Below are 15,000 nucleotides of genomic sequence, written 5' to 3' on the forward strand. Positions count from 1 at the left end.
ACAGAAATTTCCAAGGCGGCCAAGGAGCCTCCCCGCATAGCAATCGGGGTGTGAGGTTACGGATGCAGCATTGATAGCAATCGAGGTGTGAGGCGAAGGATGCAGAAGTGAGAGCCGAGGGATGTAGCAGAGATAGCAATCGGGGTGTGTGATGCAGAAGAGATAGCAATCGAGGTGTGCGGTGGGAAGGGCCCAGCAGCCAGAATGCATGAAGCGACGGATGAAGCAGTGATGACAACCGGGCTGTGAGGAGAGGAGGGATGCAGCCAAGAAAGCAATCAGGGCTCGAGGCAAGGGATGCATCAAGGATAGCAATCATGTTGTGAGGCGAGATTCCAAAGGCTAAACGTGAGAGGCTGCAGGGTCGACTCAGAGAGGTCTATGCATGTGAGAGGCTGAAAGCAAGGTCGACTCGGAGCGGTCTATGCATCGGGCGCGCTTGGGGCGACTACCAGTGCCAACCCCTTATCCCGCGACGCGTCCGACAAAGAGAACGTTCCAAGGCGGCAGAGGAGGTTACCAGCCGAAGGATGCAGTAGCAATAACAGGTATAGTTCCGCGGCGGCCGAGAAGACTCACCGCATAGGAATCGGGATGCGAGGCGAGGGATGCGGCGGGAAGGCCCCGACGGCTAAACGGAAGAGGCTGCAGGGCCGCCTCGGAATGGTCCAAGCATCGGATGCGATTGGGACGACTACCAGTGCCAACCCCTTATCCCGCGATGCGTCCGATACACAGATAGTTCCAAGGCGGCCGAGGAGCCTCACCGCATATCAATCGGGGTGCGAGGCGAGGGATGGGGCGGGAAGGCCCCAACGGCTAGACGGAAGAGGCTTCAGGGCCACCTCGGAATGGTCCAAGCATCGGACGCGCTTGGGGCGACTGCCAGTGCCAACCCCTTATCCCGCGATGCGTCCGATACACAGATGGTTCCAAGGCGGCCGAGGAGCCTCACCGCATAGCAATCGGGGGTGCGAGGCGAGGGATGGGGCGGGAAGGCCCCAACGGCTAGACGGAAGAGGCTTCAGGGCCGCCTAGGAATGGTCCAAGCATCGGACACGCTTGGGGCGACTACCAGTGACAGCCCCCTATCCCGCGATGCGTCCGATACGAAGATGGTTCCAAGGCGGCCGAGGAGCCTCACCGCATAGCAATCGGGGTGCGAGGTGGGGGATGCGGCGAGATGGCCCCAACGGCTAGACGGAAGAGGCCACAGGGCCGCGTCGGAATAGTCCAAGCATCGGACGCGCTTGGGGCGACTACCAGTGACAACCCCTTATCCCGCGATGCGTCCGATACGAAGATAGTTCCAAGGCGGCCGAGGAGCCTCACCGCATAGCAATCGGGGTGCGAGGTGGGGGATGCGGCGAGATGGCCCCAACGGCTAGACGGAAGAGGCTGCAGGGCCGCCTCGGAATAGTCCAAGCATCGGACGCGCTTGGGGCCACTACCAGTGACAACCCCTTATCCCGCAATGCGTCCGATACGAAGATAGTTCCAAGGCGGCCGAAGAGCCTCACCGCATAGCAATCGGGGTGCGAGGTGGGGGATGCGGCGAGATGGCCCCAACGGCTAGACGGAAGAGGCCACAGGGCCGCCTCGGAATAGTCCAAGCATCGGACGCGCTTGGGGCGACTACCAGTGACAACCCCTTATCCCGCGATGCGTCCGATACGAAGATAGTTCCCAGGCGGCCGAGGAGCCTCACCGCATAGCAATCGGGGTGCGAGGCGAGGGATGCGGCGAGATGGCCCCAAAGGCTAGACGGAAGAGGCTGCAGGGCTGCCTCGGAATAGTCCAAGCATCGGACGCGCTTGGGGCGACTACCACTGCCAACCCCTTATCCCGCGATGCGTCCGATACACAGATAGTTCCGAGGCGGCCGAGGAGGTGGGGGATGCAGCGAGATGGCCCCAACGGCTAGACGGAAGAGGCTGCAGGGCCGCCTCGGAATAGTCCAAGCATCGGACGCGCTTGGGGCGACTACCAGTGACAACCCCTTATCCCGCGATGCGTCCGATACACAGATAGTTCCGAGGCGGCCAAGGAGCCTCACCGCATAGCAATCGTGGTGCGAGGTGGGGGATGCGGCGAGATGGCCCCAACGGCTAGACGGAAGAGGCTGCAGGGCCGCCTCGGAATGGTCCAAGCATCGGATGCGCTTGGGGCGACTACCACTGCCAACCCCTTATCCCGCGATGCGTCCGATACACAGATAGTTCCAAGGCGGCCGAGGAGCCTCACAGCATAGCAATCAGGGTGCGAGGCGAGGGATGCGGCGAGAAAGCCCCAACGGCTAGAGGGAAGAGGCTTCAGGTCCGCCTCGGAATGGTCCAAGCATCAGACGCGCTTGGGGCGACTACCAGTGACAACCCCTTATCCCGCGACGCGTCCGATACACAGATAGTTCCAAGGCGGCCGAGGAGCCTCACCGCATAGCAATCGGGGTGCGAGGCGAGGGATGCGGCGAGAAGGACCCAACGGCTACACGGAAGAGGCTTCGGGGCCGCCTCGGAATGGTCCAAGCATCGGACGCGCTTGGGGCGACTACCAGTGACAACCCCTTATCCCGCGACGCGTCCGATACACAGATAGTTCCAAGGCGGCCGAGGAGCCTCACCGCATAGCAATCGGGGTGCGAGGCGAGGGATGCGGCGAGAAGGACCCAACGGCTACACGGAAGAGGCTTCGGGGCCGCCTCGGAATGGTCCAAGCATCGGACGCGCTTGGGGCGACTACCAGTGACAACCCCTTATCCCGCGACGCGTCCGATACACAGATAGTTCCAAGGCGGCCGAGGAGCCTCACCGCATAGCAATCGGGGTGCGAGGCGAGGGATGCGGCGAGAAGGACCCAACGGCTAGACGGAAGAGGCTTCGGGTCCGCCTCGGAATGGTCCAAGCATCGGACGCGCTTGGGGCGACTACCAGTGACAACCCCTTATCCCGCGACGCGTCCGATACACAGATAGTTCCAAGGCGGCCGAGGAGCCTCACCGCATAGCAATCGGGGTGCGAGGCGAGGGATGCGGCGAGAAGGACCCAACGGCTAGACGGAAGAGGCTTCGGGTCCGCCTCGGAATGGTCCAAGCATCGGACGCGCTTGGGGCGACTACCAGTGACAACCCCTTATCCCGCGACGCGTCCGATACACAGATAGTTCCAAGGCGGCCGAGGAGCCTCACCGCATAGCAATCGGGGTGCGAGGCGAGGGATGCGGCGAGAAGGACCCAACGGCTAGACGGAAGAGGCTTCGGGTCCGCCTCGGAATGGTCCAAGCATCGGACGCGCTTGGGGCGACTACCAGTGACAACCCCTTATCCCGCGACGCGTCCGATACACAGATAGTTCCGAGGCGGCCGAGGAGCCTCACCGCATAGCAATCGGGGTGCGAGGCGAAGGATGCGGCGAGAAGGACCCAACGGCTAGACGGAAGAGGCTTCGGGTCCGCCTCGGAATGGTCTAAGCATCGGACGCGCTTGGGGCGACTACCAGTGACAACCCCTTATCCCGCGACGCGTCCGATACACAGATAGTTCCAAGGCGGCCGAGGAGCCTCACCGCATAGCAATCGGGGTGCGAGGCGAGGGATGCGGCGAGAAGGACCCAACGGCTAGACGGAAGAGGCTTCAGGGCCGCCTCGGAATGGTCCAAGCATCGAACGCGCTTGGGGCGACTACCAGTGACAACCCCTTATCCCGCGACGCGTCCGATACACAGATAGTTCCGAGGCGGCCGAGGAGCCTCACCGCATAGCAATCGGGGTGCGAGGCGAGGGATGCGGCGAGAAGGACCCAACGGCTAGACGGAAGAGGCTTCAGGGCCGCCTCGGAATGGTCCAAGCATCGGACGCGCTTGGGGCGACTACCAGTGACAACCCCTTATCCCGCGACGCGTCCGATACACAGATAGTTCCGAGGCGGCCGAGGAGCCTCACCGCATAGCAATCGGGGTGCGAGGCGAGGGATGCGGCGAGAAGGACCCAACGGCTAGACGGAAGAGGCTTCAGGGCCGCCTCGGAATGGTCCAAGCATCGGACGCGCTTGGGGCGACTACCAATGACAACCCCTTATCCCGCGACGCGTCCGATACACAGATAGTTCCGAGGCGGCCGAGGAGCCTCACCGCATAGCAATCGGGGTGCGAGGCGAGGGATGCGGCGAGAAGGACCCAACGGCTAGACGGAAGAGGCTTCAGGGCCGCCTCGGAATGGTCCAAGCATCGGACGCGCTTGGGGCGACTACCAGTGACAACCCCTTATCCCGCGACGCGTCCGATACACAGATAGTTCCGAGGCGGCCGAGGAGCCTCACCGCATAGCAATCGGGGTGCGAGGCGAGGGATGCGGCGAGAAGGACCCAACGGCTAGACGGAAGAGGCTTCAGGGCCGCCTCGGAATGGTCCAAGCATCGGACGCGCTTGGGGCGACTACCGTTGCCAACCCCTTATCCCGCGATGCGTCTGATACACAGATAGTTCCGAGGCGGCCGAGGAGCCTCACCGCATAGCAATCGGGTTGCGAGGCAGATTATTGGGAAGGGAACCCCCTGGGATGCGGCTCAAGCAGTGCCCAAAGGGACTGGAATGCGGAATCACATCGAGAGACCCAAATGCTATACGAGGGCTCAAATCGAATTATCGATTTGGCCACGACATGGACGCATCGGAACGACTACCTTTGCCGAACCACTCGCAATTGCATCCATACCGAAACCAATAGACATTTCCGTTAGAGCCCTCGCATAGCATTCGGGAATCTCGCATGCCCCTCTAAATCGACCAATGCTGGCGCTCAATGAAAATCCGAGCGCTACCACCGTTCGAGCGCCAGCATTGGTCGAGTTAGAGGGGCACGGGGGAGAATGCTCCAGTCAACACCTCCCCTATATAAGTTATTTGTCCGATTCTCGCACAACCGTAGTCTGCCTCGTCGAATCAAACAACGGTCCCAGATTCCGACTTCCGTTCCGTAGAGACCCAAAAGCTAGATGGAGGCTCGCAAGAAAGAGAGTCGGCGCATAGCAATCGGGTTTCTCGAACGTTTAGGGACCGAGCTCACTTGCGGATAGGGCAAAATCCGCCAAGCAACCCAAAAGCTAGACGGGGGCTCGAATCGAATCGCCTAGGCGGCCACAACAACGACGTGTTGGATCGACTACCAGTGCCAAACCATTCAGCAAGACTAGTCTGTGTCGAGGCCGGATAGAGATTCTCAGAGAGCGCCCGCATAGCATTTAGGAGACCTGCCGCGTCCCTCACACTCGACAAATGGTGGTGCACGTTTATAAATCCGAGCGATCCCAACCCTTTCAAGCACCAACATCGGTCGAGATAGAGGGGCACGGAGGGGGCTGCGTGAGACAACACAGTCCCCTATATAAGTTATTTGTCCGATTCTCACACATCCGAAGAATGGTCATCAAATCGGACAACAGCCCAAACTTCCGACTTCCGTCCCAGAAAGCCCAAGAGCTATCTAAAACGTTCATGGCCGGAACTCGATCGCGGCTATACCAGTCCGCCAAGCAACCCAAAAGCTAGACTGGAGCTCTAGTCGAATCACCTCTGTGGCCATTGCAAGGACGTGTTGGAGCGACTACCATTGCCGAACCATTCCGCAGGTCGAGTCCATACCAAGGCCGCATAGAGATTCACGATGAGCTCCTGCATAGCAATCAGGAGACTTGCCGTGTCCATCACAATCGATAAATCCTGGTGCAAGATTTTTGCATCCGAGCGCTCCAACCAGTCGAGCACCAGCATCAATCGACATAAACGGGCACGGGGGGAGGATGCTCGAGAACACTACCTCCCCTATATAAGTTATTTGTCCGATTCTCAAGCAGCCGAAGTCTGGTCATCGAATCGGGTCAAAGACCACAACTTCCGACTTTACCCACAATGCAAGTCATCGAATCGAACATCGGCCCCCGAGTCGGACTCCATGCGTATGTCAGGTCATCGGACCCAAATTCCGCCTTCCTGCGCATGGCGGGCCATCAATATCAACTCGGTCATCGGACCCAAACTCCGCCTTTTTGCGTATGGCACGCCTTCAAATCGGTCATCGGACCCAAATTCCGCCTTCCTGTGCATGGCGGGCCATCAACATCAACTCGGTCATCGGACCCAAATTCCGCCTTTCTGCGCATGGCACGCCATCAACTCGGTCATCGGACCCAAATTCCGCCTTCCTGCGCATGGCAGGTCATCGGACACAAATTCAGACCTCGCCAATATGCCTACGTATCGAATCGGTCATCGGACCCAACTTCCGACTTCATCCATACTGTAGGGTCTTTGAGGTTGGCGCGGTGCGCTCAACCCAGGGAGTCGACCCATCGAAGCATACACCTCCCCTATATAAGCTATTTGTCCGATTCCCACACCTGTGTAGTTTGCACCTCTGACCAGGACATCGACCCCAACTTCCGAACTCGACTGCAACGACGGCACCAGCGCCTTGGTGCGCACCTTGCGACGCACAGTCCCAACATTCGCCTTCCTGCACATGGCAGGTCATCGGACCCAAATTCCGACCTCGCGAGTATGCCTACATATCGAATCGGTCATCGGACCCAACTTCCGACTTCATCCATACCGTAGGGTCTTTGAGGTTGGCGCGGTGCGCTCAACCCGGGGAGTCGACCCAACGAAGCATACACCTCCCCTATATAAGCTATTTGTCCGATTCCCACACCTGTGTAGTTTGCACCTCCGATCAAGACATCGACCCCAACTTCCGAACTCGCCTCCAACGACCGAACCAGCGCCTTGGTGCGCACCTTGCAACGCACAGTGCCAACATTCGCCTTCCTGCACGTGGCAGGTCATCGGACCCAAATTCCGACCTCGCGAGTATGCCTACATATCGAATCGGTCATCGGACCCAACTTCCGACTTCATCCATACCGTAGGGTCTTTGAGGTTGGCGCGGTGCGCTCAACCCGGGGAGTCGACCCAACGAAGCATACACCTCCCCTATATAAGCTATTTGTCCGATTCCCACACCTGTGTAGCTTGCACCTCCGATCAGGACATCGACCCCAACTTCCGAACTCGACTAAAAAGACCGCACCAGCGCCTTGGTGTGCACCTTGCAACGCACAGTGTCAACATTCGCCTTCCTGCACATGGCAGGTCATCGGACCCAAATTCCGACCTCATGAGCATACCTACTAATCGAATTGGTCATCGGACCCAACTTCCGACTTCATCCATACCGTAGGGTCTTTGAGGTTGGCGCGGTGCGCTCAACCTGGGGAGTCGACCCATCGAAGCATACACCTCCCCTATATAAGCTATTTGTCCGATTCCGACACCTGTGTAGTTTGCACCTCCGCTCAGGACATCGACCCCAACTTCCGAACTCGCCTGCAACGACCGAACCAGCGCCTTGGTGCGCACCAAAAGTGCGCACTTTTGGAGGGCACTTTTGTGCGCTCCAAAGGTGCGCACTTTTGGAGGGCACTTTTCTGCGCTCCAAAGGTGCGCACTTTTGGAGGGCACTTTTTGGAGGGCACTTTTCTGCGCTCCAAAGGTGCGCACTTTTGGAGGGCACTTTTTGGAGGGCACTTTTCTGCGCTCCAAAGGTGCGCACTTTTGGAGGGCACTTTTTGGAGGGCACTTTTCTGCGCTCCAAAGGTGCGCACTTTTGGAGGGCACTTTTTGGAGGGCACTTTTCTGCGCTCCAAAGGTGCGCACTTTTGGAGGGCACTTTTTGGAGGGCACTTTTCTGCGCTCCAAAGGTGCGCACTTTTGGAGGGCACTTTTCTGCGCTCCAAAGGTGCGCACTTTTGGAGGGCACTTTTTGGAGGGCACTTTTCTGCGCTCCAAAGGTGCGCACTTTTGGAGGGCACTTTTTGGAGGGCACTTTTCTGCGCTCCAAAGGTGCGCACTTTTGGAGGGCACTTTTTGGAGGGCACTTTTCTGCGCTCCAAAGGTGCGCACTTTTGGAGGGCACTTTTGTGCACTCCAAAGGTGCGCACTTTTGGAGGGCACTTTTCCTGTGCTCCAAAGGTGCACACCTAGGTGAGCACCTTCGACCACACCTTGTAGCACACCAAACTCTGACTTTCGACTTCATCCGCAATGCAGGGTCTTTGAGGTTGGCGCAATGCGCACAACCAGGGGAGTCGACCCATCAAACCCAACACCTCCCCTATATAAGCTATTTGTCTGATTCTCATACATGCGTAGCCTGCAGGAGCAATTAGGACATCGACCCCAACTTTCGGCTTCTAAACGAAAACAAGGTCTTTGAGGTTGGTGTAATGCGAACAACTAGGGGAGTCAACCCATCAAACCCAACACCTCCCCTATATAAGCTATTTGTCTGATTCTCATACATGTGTAGTCTACAGGAGCAATTAGGACATCGACCCCAACTTTTGACTTCTTAACGAAAACAAGGTCTTTGAGGTTGACGTAATGCGCACAACCAGGGGAGTCGACCCATCAAACCCAACACCTCCCCTATATAAGCTATTTGTCCGATTCTCATACATGTGTAGCCTGCAGGAGCCATTAGGACATTGACCCCAACTTTTGACTTCTTAACGAAAACAAGGTCTTTGAGGTTGGCGTAATGCGCACAACCAAGGGAGTTGACCCATCAAACCCAACACCTCCCCTATATAAGCTATTTGTCTGATTCTCATACATGTGTAGCCTGCAACAACGATTAGGACATCCACCCCAACTTCTGAATTCGTCTGCGTTGACCGCACCAAAGGTGCACGCCTTGGTGCTCACCAAAATCCGACTTCCGACTTCTTCTGCTATGCGGGGTCTTTGAGGTTGGCGCAGTGCGCACAACCAGGGGAGTCAACCCACCGAATGCAACACCTCCCCTATATAAGCTATTTGTCTGATTCTCATACATGCGTAGACTGCAGCAATGATTAGGACATCCACCCCAACTTTTGACTTCTTAAACAAGACAGGGTCTTTGAAGTTGGTGCAGTGCACACAACCAGGGGAGTCGACCCATCAAACGCAACACCTCCCCTATATAAAGCTATTTGTCCGATTCTCATACGTGTAGTCTGCAGCAGCGATTAGGACATCGACCCCAACTTCCGAATTCGTTTGCATTGACCGCACCAAAGGTGCACGCCTTGGTGTGCACCCTGGAGTGCACTTTGGTGCTCACCTCGGTGCACACTTTGGTGTGCACCTCGGTGTGCACCAAAGGTGCGCACCTTGGAGCGCACCAAAGGTGTACACTTTGGAGCGCACCACATAGGGTCTTTGAGAGGTTGGCGCAGTGCGCACACCAAGGTGGGTGTTGAGGTGCGTGCCGAGGTGGGTGGGTGCTAGGGTGCGCTCCATGGTGGGTGCCAGGGTGGGTGCGTGCTAGGGTGGATTCCAAAGAGGGTCATAGGGTGGGTGCCAAGGTGGGTTGGTGATATAGTGGGTTCAAAGGTGGGTACTAGGGTGGGTTCCAAGGTGGGTCACAAGTTGGGTGCCAGGATGCGTGGGTGTTAGGTTGGGTGCCAAGGTGGGCTCCTGCGTGGGTGGGTGCTAGGGTGGGTTTCAAGGTGGACGCGAGGGCGGGTGCCAAGGTGGGTAACAAGTTGGGTGTTAGGATGGGTGAGTGCTAGAGTGGGTGCCAAGGTGGGTGGGTGCTAAGGTGGATGCCAAGGTGGTTCACAGGGTGGGTGGGTTCTAGGGTGAGTTCCAAGGTGGGTCACAGGTTCAGTGCTAGGGTGGGTGTCAAGGCGGGTGTCGAGGTGCCTGGGTGCTAGGGTGTGGATGCCAATGTGGGTCATAGGGTGGGTACTAGGGTGGGCTGCAATGTGGGTGCCAAGGTGGGTAACATGCTCGGTGGGTTCTAAATTGGGTGCCAGGGTGGGTGTGCACCCACCTTGCCCGAGGTGGGTGCCAAGGTGCCAGTGTGGGTGGGTGCTAAGGTGGATGCCAAGGTGGGTGAGAAGGTGGGTGATAGGTTGAGTGGTAGGATGGGTGGGTGCCAAGATGGGTCACAGGGTGGGTGCAAGGGTGGGTAGGTGCTAGGGTTGGTGTCAGGGTGGGTGGGTGCTAGGTTGGGTTCCAAGGTGGGTGCGAGGGTGAGTGTCAAGGTGGGTCACAGGTTAGGTGCTAGGATGGGTGAGTGCTAGGGTGCAAAGGTGCCAGGGTGGGTGTTAGGATGGGTCGATGCTAGGGTGAGTGGCAAGGTGGGTCCACAAGTGTCAAGGTGGGTGCCGAGGTGGGTGCCAAGTCGGCGACTGCTATGGTGGATGCCAAGGTGGGTCACGGGGTGGGTGCCAAGTTGCTAGGTTGGGTTCCAAGGTGGGTGCCAACGTGGGTGCTAGGGTGCGTGGGTTAAAGGGTGTGTCACAACGTGGGTGCCAGGATGGGTGCGCACCCACACTGGCCAAGACGGGTGCGGGTGCAAGGTTGGGTTCCAAGCCCGGTCACAGGCTGGGTGCTAGGATGGGTGGGTGCCAAGGTGGGCACCAGGGTGGGTGCACCCACCCTGGCCAAGGTGGGTCACGGGGTGGGTCCTAGGGTGGGTAACGGGGTGGGTACTAAGGTGCGTGCCAAGGTGGGTCATAGGGTGGGTGCCAAGGTGGGCACCAGGGTGGGTGTGCACCAACCCTAGCCAGGGTAGGTCACGGGGTGGTTGTCGGGGTGGGCGTCAAGGAGCCAAGGTGGGTGGCAAGTAGCCAAGTTGCGTGCCAAGGTGGGTGTCGGGGTGGGTGCCAAGGATCCAAGGTGGGTGCCAAGGAACCAAGGTGGGTGTCTGGGTGGGTGCCGAGGTGGGAGCCAGGGTGGGTCCCAAGGTGAGTGCAAAGGTGGGTGCCAGGGTCAAGGTGAGTGCCAATGTGGGTTCCAAGGTGCCAGGGTCAGGGTGAGTGCCAATGTGGGTTCAAAGGTGCTAAGTTGGGTGCGAGGTTGGGTGCGAGGGTGGGTGGGTGCCAAGGTGTGCTAGGTGGAAGCCCGGGTGGGTCGGCATCCCATGGGTGTCGAGTTGGGTGCCTGATGGGTGCTTCTTGTCAAGTTTTAGTCGTCGGGACTCATTTCGAGCCTTAGAGGTCGTTTCTTGTCCGGTTGCCCTGTCTTCGACCTGGGAACCCAATTTTGGTCCTCGGGTCCCATTTTTTTTTGTCTCGCATCCCACTTTTGGCCTGTGGCCTTTTCGGGGTCGATTCTCGTTTTGGGCATCAGAGCATGTTTCTTCTCCTAAAACCCAATATTTGTTTATTAAGTCTCGGAACACATTTTTGTTCTCGTGGACCCATCATGGGTCTTGGAACGCATTTGTGGTCCTTGGGTCCCATTTTGCATCCCGAAACTTGTGTTTTGGTGCTTGATCCCTATTTTGGGTGCCCACCTTGCACCAAGTGCGCACCCGGGGCAAACCGAGCGCCTTGGTGCACCGGGGCAAGATCGAGCGTGCACCCGAGGTGCCCCGAACATGCACCAAGGTGCACTCGGCCCACATGTGAGCGCAGGTCGTTGCGCCCGAGGTGGTGTGTGGGCACCGCGTTGCAGACGGGACACTGCACGCACACGACGCCCCCTCCAGGTGCACGCACGTAGGCCGGGCCGGGTGCACACCCGACGCCCTAGCAAGGTGCGCGCACCCGGGCAGGGCTCACACTTGGCGAACGGGGCGCACTTCGCGAGGGAGGGTGTGCACCTCGACGGGGGTGGGTGGCCGGGGTGGATTCGCACGTGGGTCGCGGTTTGCTAAGTACACACTGCGACAAGCTCATAACGGGTGCGATCATACCAGCGTTAGTGCACCGGATCCCATCAGAACTCCGCAGTTAAGCGCGCTTGGGCCGGAGTAGTACTGGGATGGGTGACCTCCCGGGAAGTCCCGGTGTTGCACCCTTTTTTAGTTTTTCGCCGGGCGTCGCAATGCTATTTGAATAAACCTTTTGCCCGTTTGCGTTCTCGTCGGGGCCGGGCCGGGCCGGGGTGCGCTGCCCGCACTACCGCGCGCGCGGGGGCGACACCGAGCGCGCACCCGAGGCGCCCCGAGCACACAGGCCACGGTGCAACCCGGGCGTTGTGCGCGCACCCCGGTGCGCCCGAGGTGCTGCGCGCGCACCCAGGTGAAATCGGTGTGCACCTCGGCCAGTGCGCGCTCGGTCGAGTCGCGCACGTTGGCCAAGGTGCACGGTGATGTTTCTTACTCTAAGGTTCCGCACCAGACGCCCGGGACAGGTGAGCGAAGCTGGGCGGGGCCGGGTGCGCGGCCGGGGCAGGTGCACGCAGCTGGAGAGAGCTTTGGAGCACACTTCGGAGCGCACCAATGATGCGCTCCATTCAAAAGTTTCCTGAAAAGGCAAAAAAAGTTGAGATTATAGAATTTCCCACTTGAGAGATTGTAAAAAAAAAAAATTTAAAATGAAGGAAACGCGGGTGCCAAGGTGTGCGCAGCCCAGCCAAGGTGTGCGCACCAAGGCGCCCACCCTGGCGAAGGTGCACGCAAGGTGCGCACCCGAGGCAAACCGGACAATTAACCCAACTTTCGACTTCGCGCGCACCTTGGAGCGCACTTCGGAGCGCTCCTTGGTGCGCACCAATCTTGGGCACCTCGGAGTGCACCATGGCGCCCACCAAGGTGCGCACCCGGGGCAAACCGAGCTCCGACTTCGTGCGCACCTTGGAGCGCACGAAAGGTGCGCACCATGGCGCCCACCAAGGTGCGCAGCCCAGCCAAGGCGTGCGCATCAAGGTGCGCACCCTGGCGAAGGTGCGCACCCGGGGCAAACCGAGCTCCGACTTCGTGCGCACCTTGGAGCGCACAAAAGGTGCGCAACCCAGCCAAGGTGTGCGCACCCCGGTCAAACCGAGCTCCGAATCGTGCGCACCAGAGGTGCACGCCATCGTGCGCACCTTGGAGCACACTTCGGAGCCCTCCTTGGTGCGCGCCGATGTTGCGCACCTCGGAGCGCACCCGGGGAAAACAATGCAATTAACCCGACTTTCGACTTCGTGGGCACCTCGGAGCGCTCTCGGGTTCGCACCTCGGAGCACACCGAGGTGCGCACCTTTGATGCGCTGCCTTCACCAATTTCCAGAAAAGGCAAGAAAACATTGAGAAGGTGTGCGCACCGAGGTGCCCACCCTGGCGAAGGTGCACGCGAGGTGCGCACCCGGGGCAAACCGGGCTCCGACTTCGTGCACGCCGCACCTTGGAGCACACTTCGGAGCGCTCCTTGGTGCGCACCAGGGCGCGCAACCCAGCCGAGGTGCCCACCCCGGCGAAGGTGCACGCGAGGTGCGCACCCGGGGCAAACCGGGCTCCGACTTCGTGCACGCCATGGTGCCCACCGCGGCGAAGGTGCACGCGAGGTGCGCACCCGGGGCAAACCGGGCTCCGACTTCGTGCACGCCGCACCTTGGAGCACACTTCGGAGCGCTCCTTGGTGCGCACCATGGTGCCCACCAGGGCGCGCAACCCCGCCGAAGGTGCACGCGAGGTGCGCACCCGGGGCAAACCGGGCTCCGACTTCGTGCACGCCGCACCTTGGAGCACACTTCGGAGCGCTCCTTGGTGCGCACCATGGTGCCCACCAGGGCGCGCAACCCCGCCGAAGGTGCACGCGAGGTGCGCACCCGGGGCAAACCGGGCTCCGACTTCGTGCACGCCATGGTGCGCACCGCGGCGAAGGTGCGCACCCGGGGCAAACCGGGCTCCGACTTCGTGCACGCCGCACCTTGGAGCACACTTCGGAGCGCTCCTTGGTGCGCACCAGGGCGCGCAACCCAGCCGAGGTGCCCACCCCGGCGAAGGTGCACGCGAGGTGCGTACCCGGGGCAAACCGGGCTCCGACTTCGTGCACGCCGCACCTTGGAGCACACTTCGGAGCGCTCCTTGGTGCGCACCATGGTGCCCACCAGGCCGCGCAACCCAGCCAAGGTGTGCGCACCAAGGTGCACGCGAGGTGCGCACCCGGGGCAAACCGGGGTCCGACTTCGTGCACGCCGCACCTTGGAGCACACATCGGGGCGCTCCCGGGTTCGCACCGGCGTTGCGCACCGTGGTGGGCACCTTGGAGCACACCAAGGTGGGCAGCGAGGTGCGCACCTTTGATGCGATGCCTTCACTAATTTCCATAAAAGGCAAAAAAAAAACGAGATTTTAAAATTTCCGTTTTGAAAGATAGTGAGAAAAAGGGAATGCTGGTGCCATCTTGAGCCCGCCCTGGTGCGCAGCCCAGCCAAGGTGTGCGCACCAAGGTGCCCACCCTGGCGAAGGTGCGCGCCCGGGCAATTAACCCAACTTCCAACTTCGCGCGCGCCAGGGTGGGAGCGCACCCAACAACCGGGCCTGGGAAGAGCCAATGCGAGAAACCCCACCAAACGCTCTGACAAAAAAAGAGGGGGCGCTCCAGTAACCCCGCTTCGGAGCGCACCCTGGGCAAACCCAGCCAAGGTGCCCACCCCGGCCAAGGTGCAGGCGAGGTGCGCACCCGGGGCAAACCGGGCTCCGACAACGTGCACGCCGCACCTTGGAGCACACTTCGTAGCGCTCCCGGGTGCGCACCTCAGAGCACACCAAGGTGGGCAGCGAGGTGCGCACCTTTGATGCGCTGCCTTCACTAATTTCCAGAAAAGGCAAAAAAAAAAGGAGATTTTAAAATTTCCGTTTTGAAAGATAGTGAAAAAAACGGAACGCGCGTGCCATCTTGAGCCCGCCCTGGTGCGCAGCCCAGGTAAGGTGCCCACCCTGGCAAAGGTGCGCACCCGGGCAATTAACCCTACTTCCGACTTCGTGCGCGCCAGGGTGGCAACCGGGCCTCGGAAGAGCCAATGCGAGAAACCCCACCAAACGCTCCGACAAAAAAAGAGGCGGCGCTCCAATAACCCCGCTTCGGAGCGCAGCCGGGGCAAACCCAGCCAAGGTGCCCACCCCGACGAAGGTGCACGCGAGGTGCGCACCCGGGGCAAACCGGGCTCCGACAACGTGCACGCAGCACCTTGGAGCACACTTCGAAGCACTCCCGGGTGCCCACCGGCGTTGCGCACCGTGGTGGGC

General features: G+C 59.8%; 1 non-coding gene across 1 annotated transcript; it reads left to right on the forward strand.

Annotated features, from left to right (window-relative positions):
• Nucleotides 1-11,725: 11,725 nt before the first annotated feature.
• On the forward strand, nt 11,726-11,844 carry LOC131865896 (5S ribosomal RNA). Its single transcript, XR_009364533.1, has one exon. It is a non-coding gene; the product is annotated as a 5S ribosomal RNA (ribosomal RNA).
• The last annotated feature ends 3,156 nt before the right edge of the window (nt 11,845-15,000 follow it).

The sequence above is a fragment of the Cryptomeria japonica genome, unplaced genomic scaffold, assembly GCF_030272615.1.
Source record: "Cryptomeria japonica unplaced genomic scaffold, Sugi_1.0 HiC_scaffold_126, whole genome shotgun sequence".
Taxonomy (NCBI): domain Eukaryota; kingdom Viridiplantae; phylum Streptophyta; class Pinopsida; order Cupressales; family Cupressaceae; genus Cryptomeria; species Cryptomeria japonica.